Source organism: Mastomys coucha, unplaced genomic scaffold, assembly GCF_008632895.1.
Source record: "Mastomys coucha isolate ucsf_1 unplaced genomic scaffold, UCSF_Mcou_1 pScaffold1, whole genome shotgun sequence".
Classification (NCBI taxonomy): domain Eukaryota; kingdom Metazoa; phylum Chordata; class Mammalia; order Rodentia; family Muridae; genus Mastomys; species Mastomys coucha.
Genome location: NW_022196891.1, coordinates 15,019,502 through 15,040,395, shown reverse-complemented (window position 1 = coordinate 15,040,395; position 20,894 = coordinate 15,019,502). Strand labels below are relative to the sequence as shown.

Genomic DNA, 20,894 nt, shown 5'->3' with positions numbered 1-20,894 from the left:
CTGCGGAGTGGAGGTGCAGCCTAGAATCCCTATCAGAACTGCGGAGTGGAGGTGCAGCCTAGAATCCCCATACAGGAGAAGTTGGCAATTTAAGGCAAGCATAGGTCATGTGATGAGATTCTGTCTTAAAACAAAGGGCTGGTGAGATGGTGTAAGGAGAGAAGAGACTCCCACAAATTGCCATCCAACCTTCACCCCCACTACCCCATATACACAGTATTAAACACTTTAAACAAAAGAAGCAACTAGTGAGAGAAATACCTCCACCTTCCGCTGCACTGAGCTGAATGGGAATCCAGTCATGGAAACCGGAAATGTTTAACTAGATAGACAGTCTCAGACAATTAAGTTAGGATTCTAAGGGAAGGTGATAATCTGAGAAAACCCCTGGGCCCTGAATCCAATGACCTGCACAGTGAGACACAGAGATGGCAGACAACAAAAAAGAGGATGTCAGAGGTAAAGAAAAGACGTGGCCACAAGCCAAAGACTACCTGGAGATATCAGAAGGTTAGTGGCCAACAGTGGCATCTCCCATGGGTGCCTAAGAAACATCCCAGCACTGTGACTCTTCTCTCCCAGCCTTCAGAGCTGGGAGGACAAGCTGCCGAGGAAACAAGCCCGAGTGAGAATGCCGGACAGGGCAGAGAGCTGGAAACTAAACCATTTGGACCATGTTGCTGAGCAGCAATCACATGCAGAGCACTCTGCAAACCCTGAGGCCTTGAGAGTCAGTAGAAGGGCCCCAGCCAGCATGCGGACCACAGAGATTCCTGACCACGGCGTCCGAGCCTGAGCCCAGACTGGGTATGGCTGGACGGAGCCATTCGCCCTTCTCTATTCACCACTGTGTGCATGTAGATGGGTGTGTCTTGTTTGTGTGTGCAGAAGCCCTTCTGGATGGGTGTGCACAGGAGTGCAGTAGATACACGTAAATCTGGCAGCCAGAGGACAACCATGAGCTGCCCTTCCTCAAGCTCTAGCCAACGGACTCGGGACTGCCAAGTTTACTAGACTGGCTGGCCAGAGAGCCCAGTGATCGGTTTTCACCTCCCTCCGTCCTCACCTCCCTCATCTCAGCTCCGTTTCTGGGCTGCTAAACCAAGAGTCAGCACTCCCTAGGCCTGGACACACTAAGGGCCCTCCACACCCTAACTGGTTCTTCCAGTATCCTTGCCTTTGCTGAAGAGCATAGATGGTGTTGGCAGATGGCCAAGAGGCCATTCTAAGAGTGTTCAGGCAGGCACTCCAGGGGGCTGACCTCCGCTCAGGCCAAGCAGAGGCAGCTCCTGCCACCTCATACTCATTGCCTGGGTTGTAGGCCAGGATCCCATGGTGAGCTGCCTCATCTCAATGGGACTCTTAATCCGTGGAACTTTCCTGGTCTTTCCTCTCAGACATACATGCCTAGGGTGATCTCCAGCCACCCTGCCTCTCCCATGTTCCTCTTGGTCAGCTGCCCTGCCCTTGGGTGCCTGCCTCAAGGCTAACGTAGTAGGACTGGACTGACTGCCCTCCCCACCCCTCACAGAATCCTCAAATTCTGCGATTAAATGATTTTGTTATCATGCCTGGTTTTCCAACATATTTTCTGAGACAAGAGTCTCTCACTGAACTTGGGAGTTCACCAATCCAGCTAGATGGATAGGCCAGCCAACCCCAGGGGCCTACCAGTCTTTAACTCCTCTGTAGGAATACCAGTGCCAGTTCTTTTTTTCTTTTATATTTAATTTAAAAATTCCAAATATGGGTGCATGTGTACATGCCTGCAGTGGCCAATATTAGGGTGTGAGGTTCACTGGAACTGGAGCGATAGGCAGTTGTGTACCTCTTGTTACAGGTGCTGGGTCCTCTGGAAGAGTATCAAACAGCTAAAGAAGAGGGACAGGATGAGGCAGAATGTGAGAAATTCCTTAAAAGACTAGGAGATGGGAAGGCTAGGCCCACTCATCCTGACAATGGACAGGACATCTGAAACAGGCTTGCGCAACCCGGCACGGGAGAGAACTCTGAAGAATAGGTAGGGTGCCTGCGGTCAAGGGAAGGAAGGAGTGACCATGACCGAAACTCCAAGCAAAGTGCAGCGAGGCCCGGGGGTTTCCTCTGGAGAACATTAACAAACAGCTTCACTCATGGGAACACAGCGGGGCGGGAGACTACGGAGATATTGATTTGCCAAGGTCTCTCAGCTAGCCAGAAGCAGAACTAGAGAGCTGGAGCCCCACTGGCTTGAGGTGGAGACTCGAACACCCAGAGGGTGAAAGGGCCAGGCTGTTGTCTGTGATTCTTTCTCACCTGCTTCTACCTGGAAGCCTTGTACTCGAGGCTATGCCAAGTATCTTACGACATGTCTGCCAAATTAAGATCTTTCCAGCACCCTAAGCAAGTATTTGATAATGGAGAGGGGAAAAAAAAATCTTTACTGGAAATGAGAATTTTATTTCAGAGTTATGAAACAAAAGGGTTCTTGGGGTTGTTTCATTTCTGACACAGGGTCCTCACATAACTGAGAATGAGCTTGAGAATGAATGATCCACCTGCTCCACCTCCAGAGCCTTTGAATACAGATCACAGACACACCACCACCCTCGGTTTTAGGGGTTGTGGGATACTGAGGTCAAACCCAGGCTTTTTTGTTCAGGCTAGGTGAACATTCTACCAACCAATTTGGTAGCCACTTTCAGCCTCAGCCAATCAAGTCACTTTTTAACTGGAACCAATATTTTAAAGCATGCACCACATCTTCACACAATAAATCATAATCATATACCATAAAAAGACAATGGGGAACCATTGGCTTTGTGGGGTCTTCTCCCAGGTTTGGAGCCTACCTCCCCACCCTAGTCTCTTGCAACTCTGACACTTGGAGGGGTGACAGTGTGCCCAGCAAGGAATCTGGTGCTGGGAGGTCTGAGGATCCAGGCCTGGCAGGAGGAAGTAGATAAGCAACGGGCAGTCAGGTGACACCAGAAAAAAAAAAACGGCTTCAAGGAAATTCCCTGGGAAGACCTGGCCCAGCCCTCTACTTGAAATTGTTAAAGGCCTGCAGAAGGATAGCCAGCCAGGAAAGAGCCCCAGGTCACTTTGTGATGTAAACTAGCCCTTGGCAGGTAGCTCCCAGCCCAACCCAGGGAGCCAAGGTGACCTGGGAGTGGCAGGAACAGAGTCAGTACTCACACCACCCACTCAAACAAGGGTGGCTGAGCTCCAGCTGACCCCTTCTTGCTTCAATCCCAGGGTGCTAAATACAGTCCCTCCAAGGAGGGGTGGAGACTCTCTGGAAGAATTTAAGCTTAGCCAGACTCCACACCTCATATCCATGGGATGGCTGAAAACATTCCTGGCCCAAAGGGACCTAAGCCACCAGAATGATCAAAGAAATGTCTAGGTTCTATCGGCTTTGCCTGCTACTTTAATCTTAGAGTAGCAGAAGGGGCAGTGAAACACACACACACACACACACACACACACACACACACACCTCATTTCTCTTCTTTTCCTTAAAGTAACCCACACTCTCCGTGGCAGTATCAAAGTTCCTGTAAAGGCTCAGATAGTAACCACAATCAGTAACAAGTCCCAGTGTGGAGGACTCTGCCATTAGAATGTGGAAGCAACTCAGGACCATGCAGGCAGGAAAGGACCCAGTTGGGTTTCAACAAAACATTTTACAGGCCTCCTGGTGGCAGCCAGAGGGTAACCTGCAGGAGATGGTTCTCTCCCTATACCATGTTTGTTCTGGGATTGAACTCAGGTCCTCAGGCATAATGGCAAGCATGTAAAAGGGAGGGTCTGTGGCTAAGGTCCAGTTCCCCAATTGGTTCTTGACTTGTCAATAAAGAAGGGGGCAGGCAATTGCTGGACAGAAGGTGCAGATGGGACTTTGAGGTCCCAAGAGGAAAAGGAGAGGCAGGGAAAGGGGTGGAGAGGCTTTTCTGACATGCTTTGGAATGAGAAGAAAGCAGTAGTCACCTCAGGGCAGCCAGGGCCTGCAGCCTCCGCTCTCTATGGGCAGGAGTCAAGGTTGCTAGTGGGGGACTAGCTGATGGGAGCCACTAAGTTTAGGGTGGAGGGAGAGATAGAGATAGATAATAAATTGATACGGGAACCAATTTCCAGGCAGGAGGTATCTGTGACCAGCAATTGTGCCTAGAGGCAAGTTCTAAAGGTAACGGGATTCAAGGGTCTCGGGAGCTGGCTGGGTAACACAACTCCTCCAGGAACAAAGGCCAGTAGGGAAGAAAAGAGAAGCCCGGTCAGTGCTAGCAGCTAGCAGCTGGATCCCAGAGCTAAGCCAGGAGGAAAAAAAGGAACCAGGAGGGGCTGGTAGCAAGGTTACAGCTCCCAGGCAAAGGCTGTAGTGTGTTTTTAAAACTGCACACAATGCAAGTGCTTCTATCTTTTGAGCTACTCTGCTGGCCTGAAATGTTTTCATATAATCTTTGATGTCCAGCATCCCTGAAGGTCCTTCCTACATCATGGTGAAGTCCCAGGTCCCAGGAAAAGCACTTACCTGTTCCCCGGAAGAACCTTCCTCAAGTGTCTTATTCATAGTCAATTCCACCATAACCCCCTAAGGAGCTGGCAAACCAGGAAGAACATGAATCTTCCTTATCCCCATAAATGATTTTAAGAGTCTGACTCACATCAGCTGAGCAGTAAGTGAACAAATGCAGCAGACTGCTAAGATCCCACAGGACACGGGTAGGAGGAGCAGTCACTATCTTACTATGCTTTCTCTTTGACATTTTGACACCCCTCGGTGTGATGGTTAACACTGACTGTCAACCTGACAGGATCTAGAACCACCTAGGAGACAGAGCTCTGGGACACCCGAGAGAACCTTCTAGCTTAGTCTAACAGAGGTGGGAAGACCCATCCTAATTTGGGCGGCACCCATCCGTGGTTAGTTTGGGGTCTAAGAGTGAATAAAAGGGAGCATCATTTGTCTGTTTTCTAGGAGTCTGCCCAGCTGCCTCACAGCTCCGCTGCCCTGCCTTCCCTGCCATGGTGAACTGTACCCACACACTGTGACCAAAACAACCAGTTCTTTCCAGACATTGTTCTTATGGAGTATTTTGTCACAGCAATAAGACAAGTAGCTAATGGCCTCCAGACCCCACCTCCAGAGAGCTAGTTCACAGGGTGAACAATGATGCTTTAGATATTCCTGCAAGGGGTTGGGGAAATGGCTCAGTGGGCAAAGTGCTTGTTCACATAAAAGCCAGGCGAGCTTGTGAGAGGTGGAGACCATGGAGTAAGCTGGCTAGCCAAAAAAGCCAAACCTCAAACTCCCAGTTCAGAGAGAGATCCTACTTCAATACAGAGGTAGCAGTAGGGTGGAAGGAGGTGCTGCCATCTTGGACATCCATACACACACACACACACACACACACACACACACACACACACACACAGGCATACACACATGTACACACAGGCACACACACATGCAAGCAAGCACATGTGTGATATGTTAGAATGGTGGGTCGCGTCAGAACATATCATAACCTAGGCCCAAGAAGTTCCATGTGTAAGAGGTTTAATTGAGAGGGAGAGAGGGGGGCAGTAGCGGAAAGAGAGAAGAGGGAAAGAGAAAGAGAGAGAGAGAGAGAGAGAGAGAGAGAGAGAGAGAGAGAGAGAGAGAGAGAGAGGGATGTTCCCCCATATATAGGTTCTGACGTAGGTAAAGATGGGAGGTGAGCCCAATGGATTCTGGGAATATGGTGGCTGTTGCCCTGGCAACAGGCCTGTGGGCCCGCCCATGCATCACCACAGGCTTTGGATGCTCTGATGCTATCAATGTGCGTACGTAAAAGAGAAACACTTGCACAAGGCTACATCAAGCAGCAGTCCCGGTAGTTGAATCCTGGAAACATACTGAAGTAATCCAGCACCGTGTTCCTAAGAAACTGTAACACAGATGTGGAGAACAAGGCATACTCTGTCACTCAGGGGTCCAAGTTAGCATCATGTGGGCACAGGGAGGAACAGCACACAGCCACCTTGCCTGCATCCTTCAGTATCGTAGGACAGGGGGAGGTCAAAACAGGTACTGGCTAACCAGCTGCTGGGAGCGACTGAGTATACCCTCATCCTCCAGGGAGCTTCAGTCAGGCCAGAAGCCTGTTACAAAGGACACCAGCAAGGGCTGGAGGTGTGGCACTGTGAGAGAACACTTGCTTAGCCTGCTCAGGACCCTAGGTTTGATTCCCAGCACATTTAAAAAAATTGGTGTGGGAGCTGGGGGGTGGGGGGACAGGCAGATTGGGGATGGCTACAGAATCACACTATGCAGTCCTGGCATCCTGGAACTCTCTACATAGACCACGAAAGCCTCCAGCTCACACAGGTCTACCTGTCTCTGCTGAGTGCTGCAGTTGAAAGGTGTGCAGCACCACGCCAGGGCCTTATGGGCACTGTTGAGGTATAGGACAAGGGCTGCTATTTTATCTGTGCTAAATTTTCTTTCTTTTTTTTTTTTTTAAATATTTATGTATTTATTTTATGCATATGAGTACACAGTTGCTATCTTCAGACACACCAGAAAAGGGCACCAGACCCCATTACAGATGGTTGTGAGCCACCATGTGGTTGCTGGGACTTGAACTCAGGACCTCTGGAAGAGCAGTCAGTGCTCTTACCCGCTGAGCCATCTCTCCAGCCCTGTGCTAAATTTTCTAAGTTTGGGTATATAAAATAATGTCCTTGAAGACACCAAGATGGCTCAGCTGGTAAAGATGCCTGCCACTAAGCCTGAACACCTAAGTTCAATCTTGGGACCCATATGGTAGAAGGCCATAACCAACTCCCATAGACACACACACACACGCACACACACACGCACACGCACACGCACACGCACACGCACACGCACACGCACACACACACGCACACACAAATAAAAATGTAAAAAAAATATAGTCCTTGTTTTTTGTTTTGTTTTTGTTTTTGTCTTTTTTTTCGAGACAGGGTTTCACTGTGTAGCCCTGGCTGTCCTGGAACTCATTCTGTAGACCAGGCTGGCCTCGAACTCAGAAATCCACCTGCCTCTGCCTCCCAAGTACTGGGATTAAAGGCGTGCGCCACCACTGCCTACTCCTTGTTCTTAATTGAATGGAAATAAGGGATTATATTATAAGCAGTAAACTTTAAAATGATTCAAGCAAGACATTTGAGATCAGCCTTGGACTTCCCACACAGGCACACACACATGTGAATACACTCCCACAATCCAAACATGCATACATATGCATAACCATATACACACATATGCAAACACATACACATATTATCTACCCATTAAAGATGCAAAGGCAGACAAATACATACAGACTCACACAAGGTATAGTCTGACCTCCAGCTGTTGCCACTGTACCCATAGACTCAGATACATTCAAATATCCACCAAACATCCACACACTAAAAGTAATAAAATTTTAAATTCTTTAAGAAAACAGTAAGAACATACAGAACTGGAGTATATTATGAGTGAGTTTGAAGCAACACAAACCAAGAAGACCAGCAACTGTTCCAGGCCACAATTGATGCTTAGGATAACACTGGTTAATATTTATTCTTCCAAGGCCAAATTTGTACCCCAAGGCTAATCAGACAGGTAGGCATTTGAGGAAGGGAAACCAATTAAGAGGTACAAAGCAGACAGGATGCGTCAGCCCAAAGAGGTAAAGCACTCACCTAGTGTGTATGAGGCCCCAGGTTTGCTATCCAATACCACACAAGCAGAGCATAGTGATGCACACTTGTAATCCCAGAACTCAGGAGAGTTAAGAAGATCAGAAGGTTAAGATCATTTTAGGGGCTGGAGAGAGACAGCTCAGAGGTTAAGAGCACTGTCTGCTCTTCCAGAGGTTCTGAGTTCAATTCCCAGCGCTCACACGGTGACTCACAACCATCTGTAATGAGATCTGGTACCGTCTGGCCTGCAGGCATACATGTACATTAATAAATAAATCTTTTAAAAATCATTTTAGACTATATAGTCAGCCTGGGTTCCATGAGACCCTGTCTTGAAAAACTCAAAGACACCACAGTGCAATGTAACTATGCCACTTCAAGATGAGTAAAGGGGCCGGGCAGTGGTGGCGCACGCCTTTAATCCCAGCACTTGGGAGGCAGAGGCAGGCAGATTTCTGAGTTCGAGGCCAGCCTGGTCTACAGAGTGAGTTCCAGGACAGCCAAGGCTACACAGAGAAACCCTGTCTCGGAAAAAAAAAAAAAAGACGAGAAAAGGGGTCCAGGAGGATGCTAACATTCCCCAAATCATGGTGTACAGACCAGTGGCAAAGACTTGGCTGCCTGCCGCCTAGGCCTAAGGGGTCCTATGACCAAGCAATTTCTTTGTTTGGGGCTTGCTTTTTTGCTGTGATAGAACCGTGCATGTTAGGCAAGCACTCTACCACTGAGCTACACAAGTTGTAGTTCAACTTGTGTCATGGGCACATTGTTAAGTTGTGTGTGTTTTGAGTTAGTTAAGTATGTATGGGGGCCTGGAGAGATAGATGGCTCAGTGACTCAGTGATTCAAAGAAGTGACTGCTCTTCTAGAGGTCCTGAGCTCAATTCCCAGCAACCACATGGTGGCTCACAACCATCTGTAATGGGATCTGGTTCCCTCTTCTGGTGTGTCTGAAGACAGCTACAGTGTCATATAAATAATAAATAAAACTTAAAAGTGTGTATGTGCTGAATATGCATGTGTGTATAGGTTACTGGGAGGGTTGGTGTGAGGGAGGGAGGGAAGGAGGAAGGCAGGGAAAGAAGAGAGAGACACATACAGAGAAAGAGAGAAAGAGAGAAAGAGAGAGAGAGAGAGAGAGAGAGAGAGAGAGAGAACATGCTGCATATGTATGTGTGTGTGTGTACAGGGGTTCCTGGGCCTTACACAGAGGCCACAAAGAAAGGACACTGAGTGTCCTGTTCTGTCATTCTCTTACTCCTTGAGTCAGCTAGGCTGGCAGCCAGCAAACCCAGCTATCCTCCTGTCTCTACCAGCTACGGCACTGGGGTTGTTGGTGCAGGTGTAGTCATGTCCATTGTTTTCTGTGTGTGCTGGGGATCTGAACTCTGGACTTCATGCTGGGCCAGTATGGCTATCTCCCTAGTTCTCAGAGGCAAGTTTTCAACCTCCCTGTGTCTCTTTCTCAATACCTACAAAATACTTACTGTCTGGAGTGCCTCTTGTGAGTACTCTTCTTGGCCACATCCTAACAGCAAGGTAAGGACAGCGCTTTCCTGACCGGCCCCACCCCTTTGCCGGCCACTCTAAACCACACAAATAAACTCTCCTGCAGCCACACCACCCAACACACCAAGTGACCCAGTACTCAAGGTCACTAAGCCAGGAGGCAACACAGCAGAGAGCCACCCTTGGGACTTGGACTCCTTCAGACAGTCCACTGTCTTCCAGAAGCCAGCTCCTGTGTCCACAGTGCTGCCCAGAGCAGCCTATCCCAGCTGACCTGCAATGGGCAGAGCCCACCAGGTGCCTTTGCAAGAAGGGCAGACAAGCCGGAGTAGTTCTGCCCAGTGGGCAGAACCCAGAGCACGGCCTTCTGCCCAGATCACTGTGTTCCCAAGAACAGGAGGCAATCGCCAGGGCCAGCCAAGATTTACAGGTTGTTTACTTTTCAACAGTTGCTGGTTTGGGTAATGAATGCCACGTAAAATATAATAAGAGGCCATCCTCGCCCCAGAGAAAGGAGGGCAGAGCGCCAAGAGTACTAGAAGAATGGCAGAAGAAGAAAGCGCCGTGTGGTGGCCATGCACCGCAGCACGGGCAATTTGTCTCATCACCTCATCGTATATGGCTCCATGCAAGTACCCGTGACCGTGACAGAGAGCAGCCAGCACACTGCAGGCACAAAGGCCTTTCTGTCCAGGAGCCTGAGTCCTTTCCCTGAAGGTCATGACCTATGTCTCAGAGGCCTTAACCTCCTTACTGCTATGAATGGCATGAATGAGGTAGATCATGCCTGGCATACTGTAGTCACAATAGGCGGGACACAACTGTACTTTTCAACTGTTGAAAAGTAACCACGATAGTTATCTGTGGGTGCTCCTGAAAAAAGAAAACCACGACCTGGACACTGAGAAGGGGACGCTGCCAGGGCTGGTGCAGGGCAAACGACAGAAGAGCAGGATACACCTTAAATAGTGAGGAAATGCTCAAGGCACAAATGACAGGGGAGCCAGGCACAGGCACTCCCTACAGCATCAGGAAGACAGCATGAGCAGTGGAATGTGGACCAACGAAGTCAATACTAACTTGTAAGTGCCAGGAGTACAGACCTGGGCGGGAAGATCAGGAAAATAATGGGAAGGCAAATTCTTCCTTTTAAGATTCTTTAAATGTGTGTATTTATGGGACAAAGGAATGCATACACATGTGGAGTTACAGGGAAACTACAGGGAGTCAGCTCTCTCCTCTAACTATGTGGGTCTCAGGAACTGAATTCAAGGTCAGACTTGAAAGCAGGCATCTTTTACCTGTTGAGCCCTCTCACCAACACAGGAAATTTTTTTTACCTCTATTATTATTATTATTATTATTATTATTATTATTATTATTATTATATTGTTGTTGTTGTTGCTATTAAGTGTGGAGACCAGAGGTCAATGTCAGGGCTCCTCCTCTATCCCTCTCCACATTATTTTTTGAGGCAGAGTCTATCACTGAACTTGGAACTCATTGATTCAGTGATCCTGGCTAGCCAATGAGCCCTGGGGGTTCACTTGTCATTATCTTCCCAGCACTGGGATTGAAAGCATGCACTACCACCCTGGATTTTTTTTCTTCCTGTGGGTGTTGGGGACCAGGTTTGCTTGACAAGCTTTTCACTGCCTGAGCTATTTTATCTCCCCAGCTAGAGAAAACCTACAGATGCATTCCTAATACAAGGGTCGGAAGAGGAAAATAGATCATCACTATCAGGCAGCTACAGAAAGGGGGTCCAGCCATCAGCTTAGCCTGAGTGACCCCTCCAAAAAAGAACTCATTAGCTTCCCGGGGACACTTGTAAATCCGTCACCCAGAAGCCCAGCACAGACACAGTGACCATTGAAGGTCTTCATTCTTTAGGTTAACATCATTAGCACTAAGAAACCCGAGGCATCATGAGTCCCAGTGGGACAACCTGCCAAGGAGCCTTTTACTTCAGCAGCACTCAGGCCGAGAGAAGCAGACTCTGAATGTCAAATCAAAAACTACTGAGAGGCTCCTCAGGAGCCAGCTCAGTGAGTGAAGTACCTGGTGTGCAAGCATAAAGGCCTGAGTTCCATGCCTAGAATCAGTGCTTTGCTGTTGTTGTTGTTAAACAAATAAAGCTGTGCTAGCCAGGCCTGGTAGTTAGCATACCTTTAAACCCAGTGGTAAGGAGCTAGAGTGAGCCAGCCCTCTGTGAGTTTGAGGAGCCAGGACTACATGAAGGAACTAAAAAGCCATAACAAAATGAAACATGGAGTTCCTGGTGCTTGCCGCCTAGCCGGTCTAGCTGAACATGTGAGTTCCAGGCCAATTTTAGACCCTAAGTCAAAAGGCAAATTGAAGGCGCTTGGGGGAAGGACATCAAAGGTATTCTCTGGCCTCCACATGCAGATATGCACACACACACACAAATATACATAGAATGGGCTGAGAGATGGCTCAGCAGTTAAGAGCACCGACTACTCTTCCATAGGTCCTGAGTTCAATTCCCAGCAACCATGTGGCTCACAACTATCTGTAATGGGATCTGATGCCCTCTTCTGGTGTGTCTAAAGACAGCTACAGTATACTCATATATATTAAATAAATCTTTAAAAATGAAAACAAAAAACTCCACAAATATACATAGAAGACCTCAGAGGATGCTGCGGGATCAGCGGTTGATGTGCTAGGTGGAATCCCGGACAGTATCATTCCCCACAAAAAAATACATCAGATGGAGGAGGAAGGCTGGATGGTTGGACACTGGGTACCAAAACAAGTTGGAAAGAAAGAGCAGGTTCCAATGTTCTACACCGCAGGATAGGTAACTATGGTTTGAAACTTCTTACTGGATGCCCATGATCCAGCAATCAGGAGGCTGAGACAGGATTCACAAGGGTTTGAGGCCAGCCTAGGCTACATAGGGAGATACTATCTCAAAAAAATAAAATGACAAAAGAATAAGGAGGGAGTTCAAAGGTTCCCAACACAACACACCCACACACACACACAAACACCACCAACAATAACACTAATATTCAGAGATGAAAATGCTCATCACTTGATGTGATCATTATGCCCTATATACACACAACACCACAAATATATAACTATTTTAGAAATTAAAGACTGGAATTGGGCATGATGGCACATGCCTTTAATCCCAGCACTCAGGAGGCAGAGGTGGGGGGGTGGACCAAGGGATCTTAGCACCTGAGGATCACCTATACCTGAGACTGTCCTTTGGCCTACACACACACACACGCACGCACACACGCACGCACGCACGCACGCACACATGGCAGAGCAGTTATATACTATGAACAAGACCCCAGGTCTCCCCCCACACCTACACCCACATCCACACACATACAGAGCCAGAACAACTGTCCACCGACTAAAGAACAGGCTATGGACACGTTACCCACACATAGAAGGCGGTTCTGTAATTTCAGGGAGTTAAGGTTCTGAAATGAAGGTATCATGACTACGTTGTGGAAACACTGTGCTGAGTTAAAGAAGACAATCTCAAACGACCAACATTTTCAGGATATCGTATCCATGTATGTCCATGTGTGTGCATCTTCCTCTTGTTGTCTCTCCGTTCCTCCCTCCCTTTCTCAGTCAGAGTCTTTCACTGAACCTGGAACTCACTTGCTAGCAAGCCCCTAGGGACCCGCCTACCTCTACTTTCAGGGTTGGAATTAGAGAAAGATGTACCACCACATTCAGCTCCTCCCCAACAAGGGTTCTAAGGGATTGAGTTCAGATCCTCTTGCTGTTCTTACAGAGAACTGAATTCAGTTTCACCCACGAGGCAGCTCATAGCCACCTGGAACTCTAGTTGCAGTGGATTTGATGCCGCCTTCTTCTGACCTCCAACTGCCCAAGGCACATGCAGTGATGTACATACATACATGCAGGGTGTGGCGGTTTCAATGAGAATGGCCCCATAGGCTCATAAGTTTGAATGCTTAGTCCCCAGTTAGTGGAACTTTTGGAAGGATTGCAAAGTGTAGCCTTGTTGGAGGAGGTGTGTCACTGCGGATGGGCTTTGAAGTTTTAAAAGCCCCTTCTAGGCCTCAGTCTCCTCATCAATTAGATGGTGTTAGAAGGAGCCTTCACGATATTCCAAGGTCTTTCTTATGCTAAGATTTGTAAAGGAGCTGGGGTTGGACAGATAACTCAGTAGTTAAGAGCACTAGCTACTCTTCCAAAGTTCCCAGTACCTACATCAGGTGACTCACAACAACCTGTAACTCCATCTCCAGGGCATGTGACTCGTCTTTCGTGGCCTCCATGGGCACTTACACTTGGAAATACCCACCTACACAGACACATAAATATGTCTTTAAAAAATAAAAGCATGTGGAGGGGCCTGGGGTTGAAGCTCATTTGTAGAGTGTGTTCTGTGCTTAGCATACACATTGTACCAGGTTTGATCTCCAGCACCAAGCTGGGCAATGGTGGCACACACCTTTAATCCCAGCACTCCAAAAGCAGAGGCAGATCTGAGAGTTTAAGGCCAGCCTGGTCTACGGAGTGAGTTCCAGACCAGCCAAGGCTATATATTAGGACTCTGCCACAAAAAGAAAAGCAGACAGACACATATACGTATGCCCATGCTAGAGTGACCAAGACAAACATGAAGACAAGAGACTGTGGGACATTATTTCCTAGAGTGGGCATGTCTCCCTGCTCAGTAAACTCCTTTCAGAATAAAAACAGACAGAAAGCATTTTTGTTTGTTTGTTTGTTTTTAGGTAATGTGCACCAGGGTCATTTGTCTTCTGTAGTTTATATTCCCAAACGAGGCTAAAAATTAAACTGAAAAGGAAAACTTAGCTGTGGAGGAAAGAGAGCAGAGAGGTCAACCCCACCCCACTCTTTAAATTCAGCCACTTGGAGGCCTGGAAGAAGGAAAATGTAACATTCGTGGAACGCTTAAGTCTCCAGGCAACAGTCCCAACAGGAGGTTGTCCTGGTGAGAACAGCCAGAAACCCAGAGATTAAAGGGCTGCCCTGGACCAGAGGCTGGGAAACAGCTGAACTACCAGGAGATAGGACTTGCATAGCCTGGAGCAGAACACGCTCTAATCTCCCTCCCGGAAGGGTTTCTCTCTTCTTTCCCTCAAGGTATTTCCCCACAGTTCCTCAAAGACTACAGAAAGTGTAGGGCCTAGACCTACCAAAAACAAAAACCTGGTTTGCCAATGTCTCCTCCCCTCCCTGTAGGACCCTCTGTAGCCCCATCATTCACCAGATCCCTGTCTGATCAGGAGAATAAAGAATTAAGACACCTGTCAGGCTGTCACCTGAAAAAAAGGAGCACAATTTATTTTAAGGACTACCTAGGAGAGAATATCAGTGCAGGAGTAAGACTCAGGACTAGCTCAGGCTCTGAGCCTGATCCTCAGTCAGAGATGGGGAAGAGGCATTAAAAAGTGCTCTTTTGATGGACCTAGAGGGTGCGTGCTCTGCCACTTAATCATAGTGATTGATTATAATTGCTTTTAGGGACCGGGGATATGGTGGAGTGCTTGTTTGCTATGCACCCAAAGCTGTGGGTTAGACCGCCTGTGCTATATAAACCCGTTCAGGCAATCCAAGCTCTTCGGAAGTACAGGCAGGAGGATCAGAAGTATATACAATCATTCCCAGCTACACAACGAGTCCAAGGCCAGCCTGGGGTTTATAAGACTGTCTCCAAAAAGAAAGGAAGGAAGGAAGGAAGGTGGGAAGGAAACAAAAACTAATTCTAAAGTGCTGGAGTGTCACATCAGTCAGGCACATTTTGTGCGCGCACGCGAGTGAGGGGGAGAGAGAGAGAGAGAGAGAGAGAACACACACACACTAGTAGTGCACCTTATCTTCTTTAATCTCCGAAGTACACAAATAAATAGATGTAATAAAGAAAAATTAAGCTGTTTGGGTGGAAAACACCAAAGCTTTCCCCGAAGCAAGCACTCTGGAAAGAGCTTACCTCCAAGGCAGAAGCGCCTAGGGCTCTCTCTCCACCTCCTTCCTCCCCTCAGGCTCCAGGGTCAGGAAAGCCTTGTCCACAAGGACCTTTGACTGCAGCAGGGAATCTGCAAGCCTTCATTCTAGTCTGCAGCTGCTCTCTTATTTAGAAGACATACGGGCTTTTCAAATCATTTCCCCCACTTCTAAAACCAGCCACCTGGTGACCAGGACACCCCCGTGTGGCATGACACACCTGTGACACTTCTTTCCTGAGTCCTCCTGCTGCTAAGACACGCCTTGGACACTGCCCAGGAAATGGTGGTCCAGGGGTTCAGTAAGAGAATTTGATTTATAGATAAGGGGTCAACATAATAAATATAAATAACTTAAGAGAAAACCTTTCAATAAGTTAAAAAGGCCTTGAATGGTATGTTGTTGATTTTTTGTTTCTTTTAAGACAGGGTTTTTCTGTGTAGCCCTGGCTGTCCTGGACTCACTCTGTAGACCAGACTGGCCTCAAATTCAGAAACCGTCTCCCAGGTGCTGGGATTAAAAGCGAGCGCTACCACTGCTTGGCTCATTGTTGATTTTTTAAAACTGTGATCTTAATATATAATAACCCAGGCTAGTCTCCAATGCATGATCCTCCTGCCTCAGCTCAGGAGTGCATCATGATCACAGATGTGACGATTAGATCAAAATCTATAACATGACTTGAAGGATATTAATTCTGCAGCTATACCACCTGAAGGCACCCAATATTATCTGATCTTAGAAGTTAATCAAGGTAGGTCCTGGTTAGTGGTTGGGTGGGAGGTAGGCTGAGAAGACACCTGGTAGAGTATTATTAATAAAGGCGAAGGAAAAAAGGAGATATAAACTTTCCAAGTAATTATTGCTCACATGCCATAGGCACCCAACATATGGCTTAAGATGCAAGGTCAAAAGGAAAAAGAAGGCACAGACAGGCAAGATGTAGCCTGACAAGCTGGGCCCCCAGGATCTCATAACCCATTATGTTGAAGGATAGAACTCCCACAAATTCTCCTCTGATCTCTATAAAAATATGCATGGCTTGTACACATTCACACAAATAAATAAATGTAATAATAAAATGTAATTGTTGGTCTGGGAGTGTAGGCCCAGTGGTAGCATACATGGTTAGCAAGCTCAAGGCTCTCAGATCTTACATGCTATACACCATAAATATAAATACCACAAAATATAGCCAAAATGTCTGACGGAGGAAAAATAGTACAATATATATGGCCGCTAAATGGTTCATAAATTATGTCTCTTCCAATGGATGGGACAAATATCTCAAAGAGAAATGTACAGCAGACATAATAAAATTACAAAGACATTCTAAAAGACCAACGGACACTTTAGGTATTTCATCATGTTAGTCATTATGGAGCACAGAATGTTTAACCAAGCTAATGGTCACCTATAATCCTAGCATTCTGGAAGTCTGACCCAGAAGGATCACAAGTTTGAGGCCAGACTAGGCTCCACAAAGCCTGGGACCGCACCTTAAAAAAACAAAAAACAAAATAAGAATCAAATCAAATTTTGATAACAAAGAAAGAAATTTAAAGACAAAGAAGCTTAAGAGGTAAAGAGCACATACTTACTGCTCTTGAAGAGGACTCGCATTCAGTTCCCAGCACCCACATCAGGCCATTTACAACCACCTATGACAACCATCTCCTGGATACCTGATGCCTCCGACCTCCACAGGTTCTGTACTTGCTCTTACAACCAGACTCCACACACTATATGTAGTCAAAAGTGATTTAAAAAAAAAAATCTTTCCACAAAAGCAAATTCCAGAGTTGAAAAGATGGCTTATTGAGTAATGCATTTGCCATGCAAGTATAAGGACCTGGGTTTGGATCACCAGAACACACATAAAGCTAGCCAGCAGTAGCATCGATAATACTTCTCCTATGGCGCAATGGTAAATAGAGACAGGAGAATCCTACAAGCTTATGGCAAACAACTAAGACTCCATCTCAAACAAGGACGAAGGTGAAGACAGACACCCAGTGTCGTCACCTGACATGTGTCTATATGTGTATGTCTACATGTGATGGTTTGAATAAAAATGACCCCCATAGGCTCACATATTTGAATGCTTAGTCACTATTTGAAAGAATTGGAAGGATTAGAAGGCATGCACAGCCTTGTTAGAGGAAGGGTGTCACCTGGGGTGGCTTTGATGTTTCAAAGGCCCACGCCAAGTACAATGTCTCTTTCCCTCTCTGCCTGCAGATCAGGATGTAGCTCTCAGCTGCTTCTCCAGCACCATTGCTACCATGCTTCCCACCATGAAGATAATGGACTAAACCTCTGAAACTGCAAACCGTGCACAATTAAATGCATTCTTTTATAAGAGTTGTTTTGGTAATGGTCCTCAATAGGTCCAGCAATAGGACAGTGTCTAAGATACTACGCAAGGGTTTTATTAAAAAAAAAAAAAATTGCCGGGCGGTGTTGGCACACGCCTTTAATCAAAGCACTTGGGAGGCAGAGGCAGGCAGATTTCTGAGTTCAAGACCAGCCTGGTCTACATAGTGAGTTCCAGGACAGCCAGGGCTACACAGAGAAACCCTGTCTCGAAAAACAAAACAAAACAAAACAAAATCAAATCTCATCTTTTACTAATTGTGAAAACTCTGGGAACACCTGACTTTGAAAGACCCTGAGATGCACAGGGCTAGCTGGCATGACACTCTGCCAAGAAGATAATGTGTAACATTTTAACACTGTAATTCTATGTTAGGTATATAACTAAAAAACAATCAAGCTGTACCTGGAAGAATGTTTGCCAGTGTTTAATTTCTAGACAACCACTGAGCTATATTCCTAGTCCTCAAAGTTTAATTTTGCGAAATTATATTTATTTGTATGTGTGTGCGTATGCCCAAGTCATGGCACATATGTAGCGGTCAGAGGCAGATTTTGGAAATCAGTTCTCTCCTTCTACCATGTGGATCCTGGAACTGAACTCAAGCTTACCAGGCTTCCCTGTTGAGTCAGCTCATCGACCTTTAATGTGTAATCTCTAACAACAAAAAATGACTGCCCTATATAAAACACTAGAGTAACAGAGTTTATGGTATAGTACTATGATCCTAATTTTAAATCATGCATATATAAAATATGGAGAGTGTCAGTGGCCGGGCTGGCAAGATGGCTCAGCCTACTGGTAAAGGCACTTGCCACCAAGCCTGACAACTCCCACTGCCAGGACCCATGTGATGGAAGGAGAGAACTGACTTCTTAGAGTTGTCCTCTGTCCCTTTACTGTGTGCCACAGCAAGAGTTACCTACGACACTAAATAAATGAAATCACACACACACACTCACACACACACATGTGATATTAGAAGGGATTTAAATTTGATTTTTTTTCTTTTAATTTTCTAGCTTTTGCTCTAATGTTTTAAGCTTTCTTGAGTTTCAACTGAATTTTTAAAAAAAATTGGCAGAAGTATGCAAATTAACACCAATTAATATATTTACCCTGTTGACTGGCTACAGTCACACAGTAGTTACCATAGAGAGGAAAACAGAATGAATAGTAACTTTTATAAAGATGGAGGTGGGGGAGAGGTTATGTACCTATGGCTGTCCTAGAATTCACAATGTAGACGCAATCTCAGACTCATAGAAATCCCCTTGCCACTGTTTCCTGAGTGCTGGGATTAAAGGTGTATGGCTAAATAACTCACGTTATAACTATAATTCTGATAGCTTTCTCTCTTTCTTTCCTTCCTTCCTTTTTCCCTTCCTCCCTTCCTTCCTTCCTTCCTTCCTTCCTTCCTTCCTTCCTTCCTTCCTCCCTCCCTTCCTTCCTTCCTCCCTTCCTTCCCAAAGACAGGGGTCTCAAGCACCTCAGGCTGTCCTCACTCTCTATGTAGCTGAGGATGACCTTCAACTCCTAATCCTCCCGCCTCTCAGAGAGCCGGGGTTATAAGTACCACCACACTTGGTTTATGAAGTGCTGCCAATCAAACCCAGAGCTTCCTGCGTGCTAAGCACTCTGACAACTGACCTACTTTCCAGCCCTTCTAAACAATGTCAAAGCAATCTACGTTTTCTGTAATAAACATCTATTACTTTACTAGTCAGTCAAGACAGTGCATTTGGAAAACCTCACAAAAAAACGATCTGGGATACCCAGGGGGTTCCCACAAGAACCCTGGAATCAGAGACACCCTATCTCAAAATATCAAAGAATGCCTAACCAAAAATATCTAGGGGTGGAGGGAGTGTGGCTCTGTGATAGAACACTAGCCTATTGTGCAAGGGTTCTCTGTGCAAGGGTTTGATTTCTATTGTTGTAAAATAATAAATCCATAAATATCCAAAGAGAATATATTATACTAAGTTAACACAAGCAGATGGAGCTTAGAGCACAAGCTTAGAGAGCTCCTTTTGCCCTCTTTTAACATCTATGATGGAGAAGAGGATGTTCTTTCAAAGGTGTTAGTAAGACCTCATATGTTACCTAGTACACCTTCTAACACTGGCTAACAGGGGAGAGACATGGTGGACACAACCAAAGAAAGCCTTAAGATGGGGAAGGGGACAGACACACAGGGTCCCTGTCCAGCAACAACACCTCACCGCACTGGCTCGGACCATGGCCCCAAACAAGACCCACATCAGTTCAGTGGTCTCATTTCTCCACTCTCAAGTTTAAGCAAGAATCAGGAGGAGGATGGGGGACAGTGAAGGAGTGCTGAGGGGACCGGTGAGAAAAGAGACTGCTCAGAGAGCAGCATTCAACCTTTGACAAGTAAGAAAGCAAGCACAATGACAGAAGCCACTGTGCAAACGCGAGGGACTGCTTCCAGCTGACTTGTCACCTGCCATCAACGGCCACCAAGCCACCACAGGTGTAGCCCAGAGGTGAGCAGTGCCTTCCTCAGGGACAGGCCAGCAATGAAAGATTCCGTGCAGAGGTAGCCCAGTCACTTCCATCTGCTGTGAGTTCTGGACATGGGTAAGGTCAAATCCAAGAGGCAATTCTACAGAATGGAGGTAGCTTTTTATGAGGGCTTGGCTGCCCCTCTCAGATTCCAACCAGTGCGCTGGATGAGGGAACCAAATCTTTACGAGGCAATCCAAGAGACAGTGTTAAATACAGTCCCATTCATCAGGACGGACACCAACAAAGCTCTATCCACCAGGTACCGCTGGGGTATCTGACAAACGAAACATTCAAAGAAGGGAACATGGGGTGGTAAGATGGTTGGCTGGGCAGAGACACCTGCTGTCAAGTCAGTGACCTGAATTCTACATAGTGAAAGGGAATAAGTCCCTCTGACTTTGCAAGTGCACATGGACACAAAGACACACCCCCCCACACACACATAAATGTAATCACACACGCGTACACGTATACATATACATAATGTAACCATACGTGTACAAACACATATACATACCCAGACATAATAAAGACTTTAAAAGGAGTATTAAGAGCTAGACAGAGTACAAGCCTACAGTCTCATACAGTCTCAGCACTTAGAGAGCAGAAGCAGGAGGGATCCTGAGTTCCACGCTAACCTGGGCTACACAGCAAGACTCCAACTCAAACTACAACAAAGACTGGGAAGACTGATGATGGCTGTACAACTGTTCTCATGCCAGGCAGGTCACTTACCTTCACCTCTTAAACACCCCCCAAAATCAGACTTTCTCCTTTTACA

At 46.6% G+C, this 20,894-nt stretch overlaps 1 protein-coding gene across 1 annotated transcript in view; it reads right to left on the bottom strand.

Moving 5' to 3' along the window:
- Window positions 1-20,894, bottom strand: part of Tfcp2l1 (transcription factor CP2 like 1) — a 55,925-nt gene that overhangs the window by 30,001 nt on the left and 5,030 nt on the right. The gene's annotated exons all lie outside the window — the stretch shown is intronic.